The following is a 20,992-nucleotide window of genomic DNA, read 5'->3' on the forward strand; positions in this document are numbered from 1 at the left end:
GGGGAGCTTGATGGGTGATGATGTGATCGTTTCTTGCAAGGCGATTATTTGGGGTTTGTCCTTTACGCTTTTTAGGTATTGCCGCAGGGTCGCCCGTTTGCTGACAAACCCTGCGCAATTCCACTGCCACATTGTTATGACGTTAGTTCCGTTATCCATGATTGGGCTTGGGGATGGATTGCGAAAGTGCCGCCTCCAGGATGGCACCCTTCGTCGGTGGGGCAATAACGCTGTGCAAGTTTGAGACTTGTGCTGTCGATGTGCTTGGCAAAAATCCGTGGCTTGTCCCCTCCAGCCTAAGTATTCTCGCGCTGAGGGCGACCAGGCCTAGCTGGGGGTGCGCGATCATTTCTTGTACGTGAGAGAGACCTGTCTGTATGTTGGAGATGGCATTCTTGAGCTCCGAAAGGAGTTCTACCGTCTCGTCTCCCCTCGAGTCATCCAGGGCGCGACGCTTCACTGCAACTGTCTTGGGCGGGGCCTCCGCCGTGTCCATAGCGGCGGGCTGAGGAGCTGGCGGTGTTAGCGCTAATCTTCGTATTTCGGCCATCTCGGCGGCTAGCCGACTGATTTCACGCTTGAACTGGGCGTTTTCTTTCCTAAGACTATCATTGGCACGCCTAAGCTCTTCGAGCTCGTTCGTGAGACGCGGGTCATGCGAGTCCTGGGAGTTGGACGCCTGCGTTTGGTTGCCACGGGCCCTATCGGCCCACCTTAGAGAGGACTTGCCTTTACCGCCGGTGGGGGTCTTGGATCGTGGCCTGTTGGACGAGTCGCTCCCGGTGCCGGACTTGGAGCGGCCTCTAGAGCTGGAGCGCGCTGGAGAATGCGACATGGGTCGCGATCTTGAGGCAGAGCGACTTCTGGAGACCCGTCGGCTTGTGGATCGGCCTCTCGAGCGCGAGCGTCTTCTGCCCCTAACGCTGGGGCTGGATGAGGCCCGCGGATCGGAGGATCGAACAATCGATGGCGTTGGGAGCTGCTCTTGCTGTCTGGCACGCTCGAAGCGTCGTCGACGAACGATGTACGGCATCTTAAATCTATGCGCGCATTCTTTACCCGCTGTAAGGTGCGGACCTCCGCAGATCTTGCATTTTGGGGTGCATTGGTGCTGCTCATCGGGGTTTGGCATTCCGCATCCCCGGCAGACGACGTCGCTCGGTGTTGGACAGACATCGGCGCGATGCCCGAGTCTTCCGCAGGCGTGGCATACGTCCACTTGCTTTACATATAGGGAACATTTCATCAAGAGCGTTCCGTACCTGACAAAATTCGGTACCCGGTGCCCGTCAAAGGCGATGATGACGGTCCCGGTCTAAGCGATTCTCTTGGCTGCCAGTGCTAGAGGGTTCTTCTGGTTAACAATCTTGCCATCTATCGTCGCTGGGTTGTCTTGTAACGGTATACCACGTATTACCCCCTTGCACGTGGAGTGCGGGGCTGTCTCGTACGCGCAGAGTTCGTGGACCTTGCCTTGAGATGAGGATTTGCTTGATACGGCCAGTATCGGGCGGCATTCTCCCGTCTAGGAGTGCTGGCCACCATGATGTTTTGCTGTAAGTTCGGGCACAGAGTGTCTTGTGAGAGCTCATCCTGGCTGAGGCCGGCGGCTGCAAGTATTGCGTCAGCCACCGTAGCCGCTCCAATTTTGGAAATATCCAGTCCACCTCTTGGTCTAATAACAATCTTCATGTCTTCTTTGGGAAGAATCGGCATTCGGCTTGCCCTAATAATCTTGGACTTCAGCGCCGCGCCACTAGACTTGTTGCTACGGGGAGCCGAAGGTGTTGCCACGGCGTTCGGGTTAGCTGCCCGCGATTTGGCGCCAGCTCTTCTGGCGCCCGCAGTTTGCCATCCCTGGTCTTGAGTAACTTCCTCCGGGAGAATATTTTCTCCCTCTACTTGATATTGCATCATGGTAACGCACGAGTGGTGCCAAGCCGCCCCGGAGGCCGCCTGGGTGGCCTAGATGAGCTAAGCAAGGGCGTGGTCTCCGGACTCAGCGAGAAAAAATTAACACTAAAAACTACTGAAATAGGTTTGGACGTGGGTACCAAGTGACGGAAACATTGAAGGATGGTTGTAGAAGCCATAGTCACGAGCATGACTCAGCAAAAATGACAATGACTCAGCGAGAAAAAATTAACACTCACTAACCACTTAAACGGGTGCTGACGTGTGACGTGGGTACTAATTGAAGGAAACATTAAAGCATGATGGTAGAAGCCATAGTCATGAGCATGACTCAGAAAAAATGACAGTGACTCAGCGAGAAAAGATTAACACTCAAAAACCACTGAAATGGGTTCAGATGACGGTACCAAGTGAAGGAAACACTAAAGGATGGTGGTAGAAGTCACAGTCGTGAGCATGACTCAGCGAGAAACATTAACGCTCAGAACCCACTGAAATGGGTTCTGACATGGGTACTAATGAAAGAAAAACTAAAGGATGATGGTAGAAGTTATAGTCTTGGGCATGACTCAGCAAAAATGACAATGACTCAGGGAGAACCCATTAACACTCCAAAACCACTGAAATTGGTTCGGACGTGGGTACAAAGTGAAGGAAAAAGCTGAAGGTTGATGGTCGAAGTCATAGTCATGAGCACGACTAAGGCATTCGCCTTAAGGTCTCTTAGGTCTAGCTAAAGGGACTCCTCAGGAACTCATGACATGAATGTCGTGACATGCGTGTCATGTAGGTCGTGAAACAGCCGCCTACGTCTTGGTGCTCTCATGGTCGTTTCGTTAACTTGGTAGCCTCCCCGCATAACTGCTTCGCATAACATCGATTCCCACAGGGCGTGGGATCTGCCAGATTTCTTTTTTTTTTTTTGCATTGTGAGAACTGCAGGAATGGGTCGACTCTACAGGAGAGATGACTTTGCCTGTTCACCGAATTGTACGTCCTTGCAAAGTGATTGTGATTGCCACAAAGTGTGACGAACATTCCTGGTGTCTGATAAGGTCAATACAATGGGGGCCAGGGTACTTAATGCGTGCCCTGCAGGAGCCAATCTGTCAGGTACCTCGGTCCCTTCAATACCAACGTGGCTCGGCAGCCATTGGAAACAGACCTTATGACCAGCGAGGGATAAATTGTTATGTTTTAATAATTTCGTAGATTATAGGGTGGTCTACATGAAAGTAAAATTATTTTATGACTTCTACGGCTCCTTGAGAATCGACATATATCATCCAGTATCCTGTGTTATGCACCAGAGCAGATCAGTTTTGGAAGGATCATGTGCATCGGAGCTACAGCTGACCAAGTGGACAGGCACACCTTGGCGATCGTCGCAGCCTAAGCTTGACAGTGAGAAGTCAGACTGTTCTGGTGAGCACTGATCTTTCTTCATTCACTCATGAACGTGAACGGTGGTGAATAGGGACCGACAGCGCTGGTGGTAGCATATGGGGTCAGGTCAGTATGAGCGAACAAGAGCATGACATGGTCGTCGATCACTCCTGTAACGAGCCGCTTTACGATGCCATCGCAGGGAGGATATTGTTTTCCCGAGCAAGTGGTGAGCTGCCTCCGACCATGGCAATGGCATTCAGTGAGCGAGGAAGTTTCTGCATAACGTAATCGCACTGTACAGAAAAAAACAGCACACGCGAAAACAGCTTCTAGTTCTGATCACGCTACGCCGAGATCGTCTGCGAATACGATTGGACACTTAGTGTTCCTATTCATTTTATACTTTTTTTGTGGGAGTCTTAGTGCTCGTTGTTAATTATTGCCTGTGTTTTGTGAATACCCATCTGATTTTTATTGTGTTGTGTTGTGTCTAGCCTAAGTGTGCAAGTGTGTGTGTAACTGCCTTGTGCGAAGAATATATTTTGTTGAGTTTTGACAACTCTGGGCTCTTACTCGGTCTTTGGACAGCAACCGGCGTTCGCTGACGCACCAGAGGGCTCATTCGTAATTGTCCTTGCTTTCATGGGATTGTTTTCGGAAGCTGATAAGTCGGCTTTGGAATTTGGTCCGGCGTTTGCGCCTCGTTCTCGGGGTCTGTGACAACGACATTATCAACGAATCCGGAGTGCGCACGGCCTTTTTATCTCTTGTCTAAAGGCTTCTGGCCTCTCACGTTTCAGTGAGACTGGACCTGGTGGACCAGCGCCAACTCGTCGCCCAGGCCCGGCGGGCGGTGCAGGCCAAAGGGTTCCTGAAATGAGGGACCCTCCTACTTCGAGTGACAAGTCACTGTTTCAATAAAGGTTCATTCATTCATTCATTCATTCATTCATTCATTCATTCATTCATTCATTCATTCATTCTAAAGGCTTCTGGCAAGTGCATTTGCTTGAGAAGATGAATTTCTCGGCCTTCATACCACCATTTGATATACACGAGTATAACAAGTTGCGCTTTCGCTGGAAAGAAATGTGGGAGGCTTGCACTATAGTGGTGTAAGGCTGGAGTAAATGGCGGAGCTGGTGATCGACCTAGCTTCTACCAGGTTTTACTAGGCTTGGCTAAGTTTTGCTAGGAAATGCTAAGTGCTTCTAGACATGGTATTTAAAATCGGCTCGCAGCCAACGTGCAGATTATCGCTTGGCCGCGCGACGCGCTTCAAGATGAGTGGCTTGTTCTCCGACAAGGTCGACGTCCTCATCCTCCGGGCATACAAGACTGCCTTCGGCCTTCCCCCCAACGCGTCCACGGCGCGTCTCCTCCACCTGGGAGTCCACAACACGCTTGACGAATTGATCGAAGCTCACCGCACCGCTCAGGTGCAACGCCTTCATCGTTCGCCGACCGGTCGCCACATCCTCTCTTCCATCGGTCATGACACCTCTTCTCACCCACCAGACCTGGTCTCACTACCGCATGCTCTTCGGGCAGCCTTCTCCATCAAGCCGCTACCCAAGAATATGCTCGCGGGACACCACGACGCCCGCCGCCAAGCCCGTGCAGCCATGCTTCATGCCAAGTACGCCGACCACCCGGCCGTCGCCTACGTGGATGCGGCCCGATACGCCTCGCCCGGGGACGCCTTCGCAGTTGTCTCCGTCTCGCCATCCTCGCCGCCCTCGGGGCCGACAATCGCGGCCGCCACCGTTCGAACAGCCTACGTCGTCGAGGCTGAGGAGGCGGCCATCGCTTTAGCCGCCGCCTCGACCGACGCCAGCGTCATACTGTCCGACTCCAAACACGCCATCTCCAATTTCACCCGAGGTCTCGTCTCGCCTACCACCCTACGGCTCCTTCGTCCACTCCTACTGGAAGACAAACCACGTCACATTGAACTGGTCTGGGTCCCCGCCCACTCGGCCACCCTGGCAACGAGTCGGCTCAACAACACGCTCGAGGATTCATTGACCGAGTGGTGGGCCCCTCCGCGTCGGACGCCTCGGTGCTGGAGCCCCTGGTCACCTACCACGACATTACCCAGCACTATCGCCTCGGACGGTACGCCTACCCACCACCACATTGCAGTCTTCCCAAGCGGTCCGAGATCGCCTGGCGTCGCCTCCAGACCCACACCTTTCCGTGCCCCCTAGTGTATTCGCACATCCACCCTGGTGTCATCGATCCACGCTGCTGCCTGTGCGGCGACGTTGCCTCATTAAACCACATCTTCTGGGGCTGCCCGGAAGATCCCCCGCCCACCGACCTCGTCTCGCCACCCCCCACCATAGAACAATGGGAGGCCCTTCTCTCCAGCACCGACCAAGACATTCAGACACGGGTCCTGGCACGAGCTGAAGACGCCATCATGAAACACAGCCTGGCAGCCTATGTAGCTTAGCCTCCCTTAACCCTTACCCCTTCTAATAATAAAGTTGACACTCACTCACTCTCTCCGAGTGTCCGGATCTTCTTTGGTCCTCGCCACAGAGTCAACGACAATTCTGCCACCGTCGCGGTGGCTCCGAGCTTTATCTCTCCGGTGGCGTTACGGCCGAGCTGCGCCTCCACACTTGCTGGGGCGCGGCTGGTCGAAACCTACCGAGCCGCCGCCAGAGGCACCGGCTGCAGTCACGGACACCGCGCGCGTTCAGCGCGAAGGCGGGGAAACGCGGACGGCGTCGGCAGCAGCTCTGTGCGTTGCCTCATTGGTGCTGCTACAATTTCTTTGTCTCTCTCTCTCGCTCTCATTTTCTCTTTCTCTCTCCCGACCATACCGCGCGCCGCGCGCATGCTCTCCTTCCCTCTCCTTAACGTCCCATGTCAAGGCAACATGTGCACGGCACGGAGGGGAGACGAAGCAAATGCCGCTCCGCGAGGTGATTGCTAGGCAGCGCGCGGTGACGCCATCGCCAGGCGCTGCTTTTTGTTCGCACTACGCGGCCTAATCAAGAACTTAAACAGCTCCGCTATTAATCTATGCAGCATGGCTTTAGAAGGTGATGAACAGTATCTTGCAGCCACATCTCGGAAATGTTCGCATTGTTGACTCTATCTCTGAATACGAGCACTCCGAACTTCTGGGAAAAGTTTTGCAAGTGCCCAGCGAAGGAGATCTTAAGAAAAATCAAAAAGAACGAGATTTTCAGCAAAAGGCCGTTTCTCTCGGGAGAGTGTTCGACGGTGCCGCAGAGAGCACCAACAAGGAGTTGGTACAAAGGGTATCTAAACTCAATAAGGCAACGTGCCCATCATGGCTAAAAGTTCATTTGGACTGGCACGCCATTTCATCAAAGAGAGTTCGCCAAGCAAACGAATCGACTAAAAAAAGCTAGCCAAATAACACGTTCATTGTGTATGGTCAGAAGACTGCAAGATGTCTTGCTAGGAGCTCGAACATCGTATATGGTCTGACCCAATACTCACTATACGCTGTTTAGTGGCGGTCCTGTAATAAAAAAAAGAGAAAAAAACGTTAGTTCTAGTCTCTATACCAACGGCTTCGATTTGTGGGATACTATTTTTGCCCTTTTAGCCCTGCGCAGCTCAGCAATTCCTCCTACCATTCAACGGCAGAGAAAGGAGCTCTCGAACTTGTGCTGCAGTACTTTCGACAATACATCGATGAAAGAAAATTGAAGCTTTGTACAGACCACCAAACGCAGACTTATGTAGTCAATCTTCCTGAGCTTAGAGGCAAAGCAGTTCGCCCAATAAACGCTCTCGACATTAAACACTTCGACTTTCAGGTCCTTCATCGTGAGGGAACCATTTGACGCATGCGGATACCTTGTCTCGTTTAGAAGTGGAAATGTCAAATCAAATGATAAATTTTACAAAACTTTGGGTAGGATACGAAAACCTTTAGTTTGCAAATGACAAGTTCCTGGTGCCAGATAGCCTCATAACAAAGGTACTTCACTTTCAGCACGACATCCCTGAGTCCAGTGGTCACTACGGTTTCTGGAAAAGATGCAATAAGACTTTTCGGAAGGAAGAGTATGTAAGTTCATGACATTTGTGCTGGGTAAGCAAGGCGAATTACTGACCATGACTTTACAAGCTGATGCTGCCATGTCCCTTGGATAGAACCTTCGAAGCTTTATAACCGAGTTAAAAAGAAGAGTCTTGGCGGGCGCAAAATGCAGTCAGTTACAGTGGCAATTGACCAGTGCACATGGACAAAGGCAGCACGCATTGCAAAGGGTGATGATAACAGTGTTATCAAAGGGAGATGTTACCCGTGGTGGCGGCGTAGTCGATTAGGCGTTGGGCTCCTATGCCTGAGAGCGTGGGATCAAATACCGGCCACGGCGGCCGAATTTCGATGGGGGCGAAATGGAAAAGCGCTCGTGTACCGTGCATTAGGTACACGTTAAAGAATCCCAGGTGGTGGTAATTAATGAGGAGTCCCCCATTACGGCGTGATTCATACTCATATCGTGGTTTTGGCACGTAAAACCCCATATTTTTTCCCCGATAACCGTGTTAAGAATAAAGAACCATGCCACCTTTGCCACTAATAGAAGTCAATATTTCATTGCAAATGTTCATTCAACTTCCAACGTAACAAAGCCACAAAACCTCGTTTTATAACGTTTTCGTGCTGGCATTTTCTGATGAACTCCAAAATTCCGCGACGCGATACTAACGCTGTGAGGGAGCGTGCGCGCCCACAGCTTATGTTCTCCACGCCCGCTACCACTTTTTTAGCTAGTTGAGAAAGCTTAAAAATGATATCGTCGAGAGCAATCGAACAACAATACGGCTGCTGTTTATTATCCTTGGCTTCTTCCATTTTACGTTCTATCTTTGTTGTGTTAACTCTTGGAAGTTTGCACAGAACCGCGCGTTACGCATTAAGTATTAATGGAGTCGCAGTGCAGTAACTTCAGGGTTTTGTGCGCCCCAGTTACATCATATGGCTCTTCAGAGAAAACACAACTGTGACGTTGGACATTTCGGCGACGCTCATCTCTACAGGAATCGATGTACGCTTGAAGCATAAAAACTGCAAAACCAAGGCACGGCGTGAGTTAGCGCGCCTTCCATAAATAAGAAGGAATTCTTGAATCGGTAGTTCTTCAGATGTTCGAGACCGCTCATGCGTTTCTATTCCGCTTGATAGCCATCTTTTTACACCCCTTTCTCATTGCTCTCAGCCGTCGCTTCTCCCCTTTATCTTTTTCTTTTTTCTGCGCTTATAGCCTGTGCGCAAAGCGCTATGAATATTATCTCCAAGTCATGAGATGAGTAGTTCGTCTCCGCTTTCCCGTACCATTTTTTTTTTCACGCTGTTGTGTATATGGGTCTTCGAAAAAGTCAGTCCTCAGCAGATTGAGAAAATCCGATATGGCATATATATAGTTCTGGCTTGCGTACTTTTCCGACTTATGTAGCAAAATAGTTCGCGCATCTGCAGAAATAATTTTATTGTTCTCGTAACGGAAGTAATTCACAGCCTTGATTTAAATATTTTGGCCCATGCGATCGAAGAAAGCTCTCTTCGAAGATAGATCCGCGACCGAATAATTCTTCGTTTCGACGATGTGCAAGAGCTATAGCAAAGTCAGTTTCCTGGTCCCTGGAGAAGGTACAAAACTAGCTTCTCTCTGTTCGTTTCTGAGACTTGAAGAACGGGTTAGCCATGCTATTTGTGTTTGCTGTTAATGGCACTTTTCTTGATTCAAGTTAAGCTCCCGAGTTCCTTTTCTTGCAGCCTCACGCGGGCACTGTTCAAGGATTTCTTTGTACAAAACCAAAATTGTTTGAAAGAATATCTCTGTAGAAATTCGCTTTCGATTCAGATCTTGTTTTTAGACATTTTATCGTTATTAATTTCTCGTTTGTTTCTGCGACGGATCGTGCGCTTGACAAGCGATGCTCTTGACTCAATAAGGCCTAAGTGCTTGTAAGGCTTCCGTGAAACGCTCGCCCTGTGATTCGTCAAATGGCACGCGAAGAATAGAGCAGCTAAGTGTTCCGCACTCAGTGAAGCTCTCTTCGAAAGCGCCGACGACGTTTCTCTGCTTGCGAGAGGATGCACCCGAGGAGCTTCACCGTGTCAGCGCCGGACGCGTTGCCGGTTTCAGCGTCGTCCGGTAATGAGAGTAAACCTAAGCCTCTGCAGCTTCCTGTTGGAGCAAACGCGCTGCACCGCGCCGAGGGCAGAAAAGACCGGCTGGTGACGTTCTTACCACGTCGGATCTTTATTGGTGACCGATGGGAGAAGGCTAATGGCATCGACGTCCCTTTGCGCGCTACAAATAAAAGTAGAACGTCGCGTTAAAGGAACAGCGAAGCAAGAAAAAAAGTCGGCGACGGAGGCGTTCCAGCTGACGTGCGCTGTCTTTGTGTCCTTTCAGAGAGCGTGACGAGGTCGAATGAGCGGTTTTGCGCGCCGGGCTATGGCGATAGACGCCGGTCATGGAGTGTGGCATCGATCCTTTTCGTCAGTCGACCGAAGAAGCGGCCGCAGGGTCCGCCGCGGCCGGCTCAAAGACGCCGGCCACGTGCAGGCCGCGCCGCCGTCAGTAACGAGCCCCTGACCCGCTTCTCTTGTCCCCCTTCTAGCCTCACTAGGCGACGAAGGGCGCAGGTAGACTGGAGGCTGCGGCTCCAATCTTTTTACGGTATCCATGCCATGGGCGACAGCTCTGCACAATTCTGCGCGAATGCGAGGGCGCGCTGTGAATAACCAACGACGTGGTTTCTATCGTGCTCCTCTAGTGCTCTTCTCGGGGGAAAAGCGTATTCAGAGGGATGTTGCTTAAAAGGATCACGACAATGAGATTACATGCTTACATGCTTCCCACGAAAGACCGTCGTTTCATAGATGCTTGGTAGCTAGAGCTCGGGTGCCAGTATGTGTATTTGTTTTTGTGTGCGTAATACCCAAAGCCTGTAATAACTACTACTGCTTCACTGTCATTTTTATAAACTTATTAGAAAGCGTGACTGCAGACAACGCCGATTGAATAATGGCGCTGCTTCATCACGCCTCATATAATTTTGCCTGTTGTGTTTTTTTACTGCCGCTGCTGCCAGTGTAATCGCGTAAATTCTGCATCGTGGTACGTGTACGGTGTGTTATTTTTCCTTCTTACAGTATTACATAGGAAACAGATAAGCGTTCAACCAACTACAGCTGACGTTAGCTGTTTGCTGTTTTATCCCTTATTATACATTTATGTACAATATTGTACATACACACCTATCTCCTTTGGTCTTCCTATTGGTAGTATTGGAAATTCTCTCTCGCTATGTGTATGCGTGCGTTGCGTGCGTGTTTGTGTGTGTATGTGTGTTTGTGACTTCGAGCGGAACACACACTGCTCCAGCCACCACGAGCCAGCGCGTCTCGTGGCTAATTCTGCCGTCTACATGCGATTCTTAAGTTCACCCGCGTGCCTCTTTTGTGCTGTTCACGTGAAGTATAGATACTGAACTCATGGAAACTCCGCTAGACTAACAAACTCACTTTTTTCCATTTTTCGTACTGATATTGCTTTTTTTCATGGATTCTATTTAACTTCTGCAATATAATCGAAGATAACGTGTGCGCTGTGTCTTTCTTATTGCGCGTTCTGGTCCTGTGCGTGCACCCGATCGAGAAAATAGCAATGACAATACGGCTTTACTGTCGCGTAGGTCCCATCCCACCTCATAGCAACAGAACGCTCTGTCCATACGCAGCCAAGGTCACGACACGCTTACTGAGTCGTTGCCTTCGCATCGCAGCTAGAAGCCATGACAGCCTCTGTCAAAAAATGTGGAAGAAGAAAAAAATACGAAGCAAACAAGCACCCTGCAACGCCTAAGTGACAAGCAAGTGTGTACACTCATTTCACTGCACCTTTGCCTGCGGACAGGAACGAACCGCAAACCTTCGGTCTCGTATATTTGACAGTGGCCACCCAATTATCCCGTCGCCTAGGCGTGTTTGCCTATCCGTCTCGAGTCCTTAACGACGTTGCGAAACCGGCACTCCGTGAGCCGTTCATCGTCACGGCCAATGTCCTCCCCGCGTCGCGACCTAGGTTTGTCTTCGATGAAACCAGCGCGACCAGGCTGCGTGGAAACGCCTGCGGGCGTCCGGCCATCTGCTACCACTTCGGGCCGCGCGACCGTGTATATGCGCTTAACGTTGTCGGAAAGGGTTCTTACTCGGCATGTACACGCCAAGTGCAACGTTCGTGCACTAATGCGACCGCGTTTGTTTACACGGCGTTGCAACTCACATTAGCGACTGAATTGCGCTCATGTGGGGCCTCAGTTTACACTGAAGGTAGATCGAGTCAGCCAGTGCGAAGGGTGCCCTGACAAATATCACTCAGAAATTTCATTACGCTCTTTCAGGGAAATCCCAGCTATCAAAATTCTTTGCTGCGAGAGCAAGGTGAGCTTATCGGAAACGAGGAAAACGCTGACAGAACTTGGTCGTCTCATAAGTTTCTTCAACTCTACTTTCGGAGCTCTCAATGTTCCGTTGCTCGTAACATTTAACCCAATGATTTCTAAGGGTGCAGGTCTTTTGGTTATACCTTTCCCCGCGCGGGTCTATGGTTTTCACATTCATAATAGGACTTCCAGACTTAAAAATCATATTAGCGTTCGCGAATGGTCTTGTGGCGTGTCCATCTCTTGTGAGTGGACATGGATAATGATACCTCGCTAAAAGCACGACGCGTGAGGCTGCGTCCGCCTGCTTCATTTTACAATTGTAAACTTTATACTTCAGTAGGTGAAGAATATATTTGTGTGACAATTTTCCGCCTCAAAAATTATAAACTGCCATATTCGCGAAACAGTGTAGGGAACAAGAAAGGGCGAAAAAATAATTTAGTGCTTCATCAAATTAGACCAGTACAGTTTGATATCACGAGATCACCGACAAAACGAGCGTACTTCGCTCAGGCAAAGCATCAGAAAATGAATAGAATTCGGTTTGATCACTCTCCACCCCCCCGCGACTTCCTGCTTTTTCTTTTCTCAACAAATTCTCTGCTCTATTGGCCATTGCAGAAGGTTGGATAATAACGTGCGGTCAATGTAGTCGACTTCTTCAACTATAAGTGACAATAATCAGGGGTACCTAAGCGCTCAATCTTTTCGTAACAGCCATATGATGCCAGCAGACAATGAAGCCAGAGGAAGCTTAGAAGAATTACATGTTGAATTGATTTTTGTGAAGGTAACTGTCATTCATAATTAATTTTACATATCGAAATGTAGAATTCATTCGGAATGATTATTAACTTTCCGATAAGTCTCATATTCATAAAATGAAGGAAAATGAAAAAGAAAGTTGAGAAGAGATTTAGCATAGCGTCTGCTGTCGGGCTAGTTAGTGCATGACTAGAAGCGAGTTGTGCATGGCGGGAAATAAGACGAGAACTGGAACAGACACGAACAAGAGTCTTTGTTCAAGCGCGCAGGTTTGCTTGTGTGTTCTCTTCTTAGTCATCGCGTTATTTTGTGCATCAACCCCCTTTTACACTCCATCTCACTAGTCATTTGCAGCCCCGTGGAAGCTGCCGGACTCCATTCATTAAGAATGCCTGATGCCCCTCGAGATGTGTTCTCATCCGCGCAACGTCATCATGCTCAACGGCTGCTGAGTTCGCGGTATACGACGTGCATGCGCAAAGGTCCCAATATGCCACGTATAGCTGTATTGTATTATTTTTAGTCATACAAATACCTGCAGCAACACAAGGGCATTATTGCAGGGGGGACGTTGTAGAGAAAAAAGAACATATGCAAAAAATCAGCTGGTTCTGAATCAGAAAGCATACAACAAAGCACAAACGCAACATTAAAAATGTCAGTCGCAACACCAGTTTCGCAGGCGTGTTCACATCAGAAAAAAATTCGTGACGTCGCAACATTCATATGGGGTCGGATTACCAGTGAAGCTGTTTAGGCTACATACATGGGCTGCATATATTATAAAATCATAAATTTTTTTTTCATACGACACTACGCCGACAAAAGCGCGGCCGCAGTCACCGCGCCTACCATGCATCGTCTGCAACCGCTGCTGCAGCCGCACCGGCACCTTCGACGCGCGCGGTGCTATAGTCGAATATATCGAATCTGAAGGGGATCACAATAAAGTATGATATATCGGTAATTTGATATATAAAATATTAGAGCCAGTGGCAAACGGCGGTTTACCGATTGGCGCGTCCGTGGGCCGCTAAGTTACTGCACTCAACTCAGAGAAAAAAAATAAAAAATTGCGTAGCTTGCTCAGGGCCGGTATTTTGTAGCGATGCCTTTCCGGTGCTAATGCCTTTTCGCGCTTATCACGCTTTGTCAGTGGTCAGAGCGATGGTCCGCTCGCGTTATCAACGGGATCAGCCGGCTGAAAGCAGTGGATGATAAGACTAGTATAGAATAAGTCATAAGGCATCGCTACAAAATACCGGCCCTGGAGGCGCATTGCTAACGAGACAGCGGAGCTGATGAGCACCTAGCTAGTCCTGGCTTTTGGACTAGGCTAAGCACTACCAAGTCATCCCCAGCATTTCCCGGAATTTATTGATTATTGATCGATTATCGATTAGCTATTTATTGGATATCGATTGGCTATCGCAAGGTACTGGCCACATATTTGGGCTAGGCTAAGCAATACTAAGTCATCCCGAGCATTTTCCAGAAGTTATTGATTTTTGATAAATTATCGATTAGCTATTGATTGGCTATCGATTGGCTATCGATGCCTGACTAAGCTTAAGTAGTACCAACCATGCTTAGCTAGACTCAGCCAGGCGCAGCTTCGCTAGTTCACGGGGGTATGTGCCATTGCGCTTGGACCCTTTCTGCACAACCGCCAGGATCGGCCCACATTTTTTCCGACGTGCCACGTACAACGGCCGGCTTAAACAGCTCCACTGTTAAAGAAACAAAACAAAACAAGCACACTTTATTTACCTGCAAAAAAATTGCTCGACCACTTTCAACTTCATTGCAAAGTAACCCGCCGCGGTGGCTTAGTCAGCTAAGGCGTTGCGCTGCTGAGCACGAATCCCTGCGATCGAATCCCTGCCGCGGCGGCCGCATTTCGATGGAGGCGAAATGCAAAAACGCCCGTGTGCTTGCGTTGTAGTGCACGTTAAAGAACCCCAGGTGGTCAAAATTAATCCGGAGCCCTCCACTACGGCGTGCCTCATAATCAGAACTGGTTTTGGCACGTAAAACCACAGAAAGAAGAAGAATTTCAAAGCCCAAGTTCATTCTTTTCTTTACACTTGCAGCGGCCATCGATTGCGGAAAATGAACTGACGAATAGGCACTCAGCCCACACGACGACGCCACGAAAATCGGAAAGAAGGAATGTTGACGTTCGAGGTAGCAGGCGGGCTAGCCGAACAGTTCGACGGGACTAAACTGACTGCACGCACGACCCACACGGCTCAACTGACTGCACATTTTCCTCTCCACCTCCAGGTGCCAGAAGACCTCAAAGTGCACAATGAAGTCCACTTTGAGGTCTTCGGTGTGGCGCCGCGTTCGATATATCGAATGTGCTGGTGAACGGCGCTCTATATACAGGGTGTCCCGCCAGCTATCACGCAGCACGATTTAAAAAAGAGGAACGGCGTTACCCGAACCAAACCTAGTGCGTATTGTTTCCAGTACAGTGGAGTAGCCGCCAGTATTTTTTTCATTACTGAGATTTAATTATTATTGTAATTAATTATCTAACTCGAGAAGTACTGTCCTAATTATCAAAGTGTCAATGAGAAAGTTGTAGAGCAACATGAAAAACGCCCGATATAGCCTTCCGTTGCTCAATATACGTGCTACATAAAAGTGTTTTTCCGAGCAGGAAAGAAGCCCGCGAATATACGCAAACGGGTCTCGAGCGGCCAGTCGCGCGGCAATTCTGCGTGTATTCGCGGGCTTCTTTCACACTCGAAAAAACACATTTATGTAGCACGTATTGAGCAACAGAAAGCTGTATCGGGAGTTTTTCATGTTGCTCTACAACTTTCTCATTGACACCTTGATAATTAGGACAGTGCTTCTCGAGTTAGACAATTAATTACAATTAATTAATTAAATCTCAGTAACAAACAAATTACTGGCGGCTACTCCACTGTACTGGAAACAATACGCACTAGGTTGGCTTCGCGTAACGCCGTTCTTCTTTTTTTAAATCGTGCTGCGTGATAGCTGGGACACCCTGTATATACGCGTGCACCAGCCCTATACATTTGCATGGGATTTTCAAGGCGATTTTACAGCTGTTCGATATACACAATAATTTGTTTTATGTGGGTTCGATATATCCGGGTTCGACTGTATAACCACAGAAGCGCAGGCGACGTGCACAGGCGCCGTCGCCACACTCTTTCCCCCTCTCCCTCTATTCGTCTCTATTGCTGCAGCGCTCTCGCCACACTCTTTTTCCTCTCCTCACAAACGCGCGTGACGTTATAACCTCAGACGCGCAGGCCATGAGCACAATATCCTGTCCAATCATATCGTCTGCATTCCTGTCGCTGATATGGACGCAAGCCACCCAGGGTACCCCCCGCTGGAACGCATGCGGAGGATGCATACGGGGGCTAGAGGTAAACAGCTTCGCTGCAATATATATATATATATATATATATATATATATATATATATATGAGCTGGTTCTAATTCAGAAAGCATACAGTAAGGAACAAAGGCTAGATCACATACGTCATCGCGATAAATAACAGGTTCACATGCGCATTTACATCACAGAAAGAAGAAAGGGTGGTTCATCGCATGAAGCGCAGTGATATGCCCTTACGACAGGTTGTACGAGAAAAACAACTGAAACCCGGGGCATGCTTTACAATGAACAATGCCCTTAGGAAGCCTATTCCATTGCGTATAAATATGCGAGAAAAATGAATTGTGGAAGATGGCAGTACGGCAGCGTATTTCAAGAACATTAAACACGTGATCAGATTGCATAGAGATGAAATGGGGCGGAGAAATGTACACGTTCTTGTTTATTCATTCCGTTGAAACCAGAGTAAATTCGGGGGAAAAAAACAAAACAAAGTTCTAAATTCGCTGCTAAAGGTGGATGCACACGCGAGGGCAAAATCCCGCCTGCTCCGCGGTCCAAACAGGCACGTGATCACAACACAACAAAAGTACATGTGGTCACTGCTGCACAACAAAAACACACGTGGCTTCAAGCCGACAACACGCCATCGTAGCCACGCCAATCCGCCCAATGTTGACAGATTTGACGCTGACTACGCTAAACTGAGGTCAGACGACCGCCAAACGGACAGATGGAAATACCGGCGAGCATTTTCAATCCGGACCGCGAGCGGAGGAAGCCGGACTAGGCGAGGGCGCGGCACGTTTTGAGGACACGCGCGTCACGTGATACGCCATCCGCGGCGAAAATTCCTCCTCCGTCCGGTCGTGTGAATGCACCTTAAACGGCGTTCTGCTAGTGTTTGCCAGCCAAGGCTCTCCTTAATTGGTGTAATACTGCTGTGGAAGTTATAGTTACCAGAAACAAAACTGGCCTTGGGGTTGTGGATTCGTTCAAGTTTATAAGATAAGAGGTTTGAGGGTCTGTAAGGTCGTTGTGAATGTGCGCCTTGGTTGACTCATGTCTGCAGTCTTTTTGTTTAGTTAAAATGCGTGGTCGCTCGTTTTCTCTGGGGTTTTCTCTGTGTTGGTGGATTTGTTGCCTTGCAATGTTGCTCGCACCCGAGTCGCTTCCCGAGAGCGCCTGCAAAGCGGCGGTGGCCGGACGGGGTTCGGCGAAAAAGGGATGCGGCAGGGGTTCTCGCGCACTGGGTCTTGCGAGCGCCAAAAATCGCACGGCGAGTCGCTAGAGGCATCTGGAGAAGGGAGTTTTTCGGGAGTATTTGGGTCGGGAGCGGGACGGCGTGGGCAGCTCGGGAGGTTCGAGTGGCGCCCACCGCCGGTGTGAGTTATGGAGCGCGGACACGTGGTCCTGGGGGTGAGAATGTGCGCGGCTGAGCAGGCAGTGTGGTCTGAGACTTGAGAGACAACGGACCCATCTCCCAAGTGCCCGATCGGGGCGACGGACTGCCCCGAGGCCTTTGCTCAGCCGCATTCATGTGTGTACTCGTTTTCCTTGTTTATTATATATACTCGCAGTGTAACCTCTGTCTTCTGCAATTAAATTCAGTTATAATTATTGACATCCGCGATTTCGAGTCCCTGAATACCGAAGCTCGAGAACAGTGCAGCGGCTTAAGGAAAGCCGACAACGACTACGAAGACAAAGTAAAACAGGAAGAAAGAAGAACCCGGCGGTGGAAGACCGTAGAAAAACTTTACAGGGTTCCAAGCCGGCACAAGCAAAGTCGAGTGTCGGGCGAACATTTGTATTGTAAGTCTGCTCTTTTACATTTGTGGGGGCTTTATGAAAATGCGTCTTTATTCTTTAATCATCAATTACCTCGCAGCGCCCAAAGGCGTTACAGCAAAGGGGGGAGGGGGTTACAACATGAAATAAAATACAGCTTCATTCACACAATGTACTTGCTTTACAGTCAGCCTATTCCGCTGTTTAATCGTTCGAACGAAAAATGAGTTGGCATACATGCTCGTCTTGGCAGGGTATTCCAGGATTTTTCAACTATGATCAGCACGCTTTCAAATGTAATGAGGTTTCCGTATAGGTGAATTTTTCTATTAATTCCAGTTTTATTATAGTAAATCGAATATAAAAAAATTTAATCTGAGTTTATTGCGGTGGGCAGAAAGAGATTCCCATCCTAGCTCAGCCTTCATTGCACTGCAGCTCTCCCTCCTTCCGTACCGCCCAAAACGAACCTGGTAGCACGGTTTTGTATTTGTTCTAGGCAATGAAGATCTAATGAGGTTAAGCATTCCGGATGACATTAAGGTGAGATATTCAATGTCTATTTCATGACAAATTTTCTGAAACGTAGACCTCTAGATATTTGTAATGTTGAACCCGCTTAAAAGAAATGTCGTCCAAATTGTAAACTGATCTCAACGGGAGACGTTTACGGGTAGATGATACGAGTTGACGTGGAGCACTGTTGAGAGACATGCATCACTTCGCGCGCCAACTACGATAATTACATGCATTCCTGCAAAAAACGCAGTCATCTGCACATAATTGCACTTCGCACTGAAGACCTTGCACCATATCATGTCCCAACTATCATGCACCAAGGTGTAAAAATACGCAAATGCCACGTAGCTGGTCCTAAGCAAGGTAATGTTGTTTGCTGTCGCTTCGATATTTTTTGCCTTCCGCCTAATTACATAATTAGTCTTAATTAATTTATCAACTTCTCAAACTTTGTAATTAGATGAAAAGTGTCAATGAGAAAATTGTAGAGCAATATGAAAAACTCCCGATACAGCTTTCTTTCGCTCAGTACGTACGTGCTACATAAAAGCGTTTTTTCCGAGCGTGAAAGAAGTCCGCGAATACACGCAAAGTGCCTCGAGCGGCCAGTCACGCGGCAATTGAAGCCTGCGCTGTCCCGCTACAGCGTGTTCGGCCGTGAATTACTCGCAGTTTACCTGGCTATCAGACATTTTCACCATTTCCTAGAAGGCCCGTGCATTTACTGCCTTGACAGGCCACAAGCCCATTGTAGTCTGTCAATGAACCGTTCGGCGTCCTGTTACTCGCCCCGCGAGAGTCGACACCTTTCCTACATCTCCGAGTTTACAACAACGTTCCGCCACATCAAGGGCACCGACAACGTTCCAGCCGACGTTCTGAGTCGAGTCAATGCCGTTTCCACGTTGACGTCGGAGCCTTTCATCATCGATGTCGATTTACTCGCCAGTCAACAGCGTGACGACACTGAACTTCGTACACTCCGGAATTCGTCGTCCCTGAAATTAGAGGACGTCGTTGTGACTCCAGATGGTACGTCCGTCGTCTGCGACACTTCTACCGACACACCTAGACCATACATTTCAGCATCACTTTGCAGACGTCTATTCGAAACCGTGCACAAACTGTCGCATCCTGGCATACGCGCGACACACAAGCTTCTTTCCCGTCGTTTCGTTTGGCGTCGGCTAAACGCGCAAGTTCGCGATTGGGTTCGCTGCTGTTTGTCGTGTCAACGCTCCAAGATCCAGCGTCAACCCATTCCGCCTGCCAAGTCTTTTCTTCCACCGGATGCTCGTTTTGACACCGTACACCTGGACCTCGTCGGCCCTCTCGCACCTTCGAAAGGTTACTGCTACATACTGACGTGCGTCGACTGCTATACACGGTGGCCAGAAGCTACACCTATATCTGACATCTCAGCGCCCACCGTTGTAGCAACTTTCGTGTCTACACGGATTTCAAGGTTCGGCTGCCCATCCACAATAGTCACCGATCGCGATCGGCAGTTTGACTCAGCACTCTTCAACGAGCTACTCAAACTACTCGGAACGACACGTTTTCGCACGACTGCTTACCACCCGCAGTCCAATGGACTTGTTGAACGTTTTCACAGGCACCTCAAGGCCTCCCTTATGGCGCATGAATCACCGGAGAAGTGGGTTCTACATTTGCCTCTCGTCTTACTTGGCATCAGAGCAACACTCAGGGGTGACCCAGGTTGCTCCTGGTTGAGCTAGTCTACGGCACTCACCTACGCCTTCCATGCGATTTCTTTGTCGCCACCAGCAAAACATCTATGCCATCACCTGCCGACTACGTTGCCGAACTGCAAGCTTTCTTCAGCCAGATACTCCCCGTGCCTGCACGTTCGCAAGAAGCAAGGTTTCCGTACGTTTCTCCCGCACTCACCTCTGCTACCCACGTTTTCGTGCGTAACTCTGCCGTGCGGAAGTCTTTGCAGCCACACTACTCCGGGCCATATTGTGTTCTCGAGCGTCGTCCGACGAATTTTGTCGTGAACGTCAACGGCCGATCAAACACAATTCCCTGGAACGTCTCAAACCCGCCTACATTGAAGCACCCGCGCCATCGGCCCCACCAATGTGCGACGCAACCCTGCTGCATCCATCGACGCCGCCTCCCTCCGTGACACCCAAGACCAACGCCAAGACACGCCGCGTCACGTGGACATTTCATCGTTCGTCGAACTTTCCTCCTCTCTAGGTGGGGAGCCCTCTGTAGCGGCAGCAGCATCGGCGTCGCATGAGAATTACGTAGACGCTCGCGTCTACACGAAGCACGACCGGCTGGCACGCTTCGGCACGGGCTAGCGTTCCGAAAGAGATAAAAAATGCTACGCTAAGAGATCGGGTGTCGGTTTTTCCTCTCCCGCGAAAGTCCTGAGACTTTACCGGTCTACGTGGTCACTCGTCGCCACAAGAGCATATCGCACGCGTCGTGCGGAGGTAGCGGGTTCGGCTCCCACCGGCTGTAACCTGTCTTACTCTTTCTCTTTAGTTCTCCCTCATTAAGCATACGACGCTTATCGCAATGCTAACAACCATTCATAATGAATTCTACATCTATATTGAAATCACTTAATATTCGGTATGGTTTTCTTGTCTTTAAAAGGCCCTTGAGCGGAAATTGTAACATTACAAGCTTGTAAGTGTAGTAGCAATACGTAGATTCAGGACATATGCAGTCTTTGGCCGCGGCATCTTAATTTTGTCGGCAGAATGAGCCTCGGGCCCGAGGCAATGC

Source organism: Dermacentor silvarum, chromosome 1 (assembly GCF_013339745.2).
Source record: "Dermacentor silvarum isolate Dsil-2018 chromosome 1, BIME_Dsil_1.4, whole genome shotgun sequence".
NCBI classification, from domain to species: Eukaryota; Metazoa; Arthropoda; class Arachnida; order Ixodida; family Ixodidae; genus Dermacentor; species Dermacentor silvarum.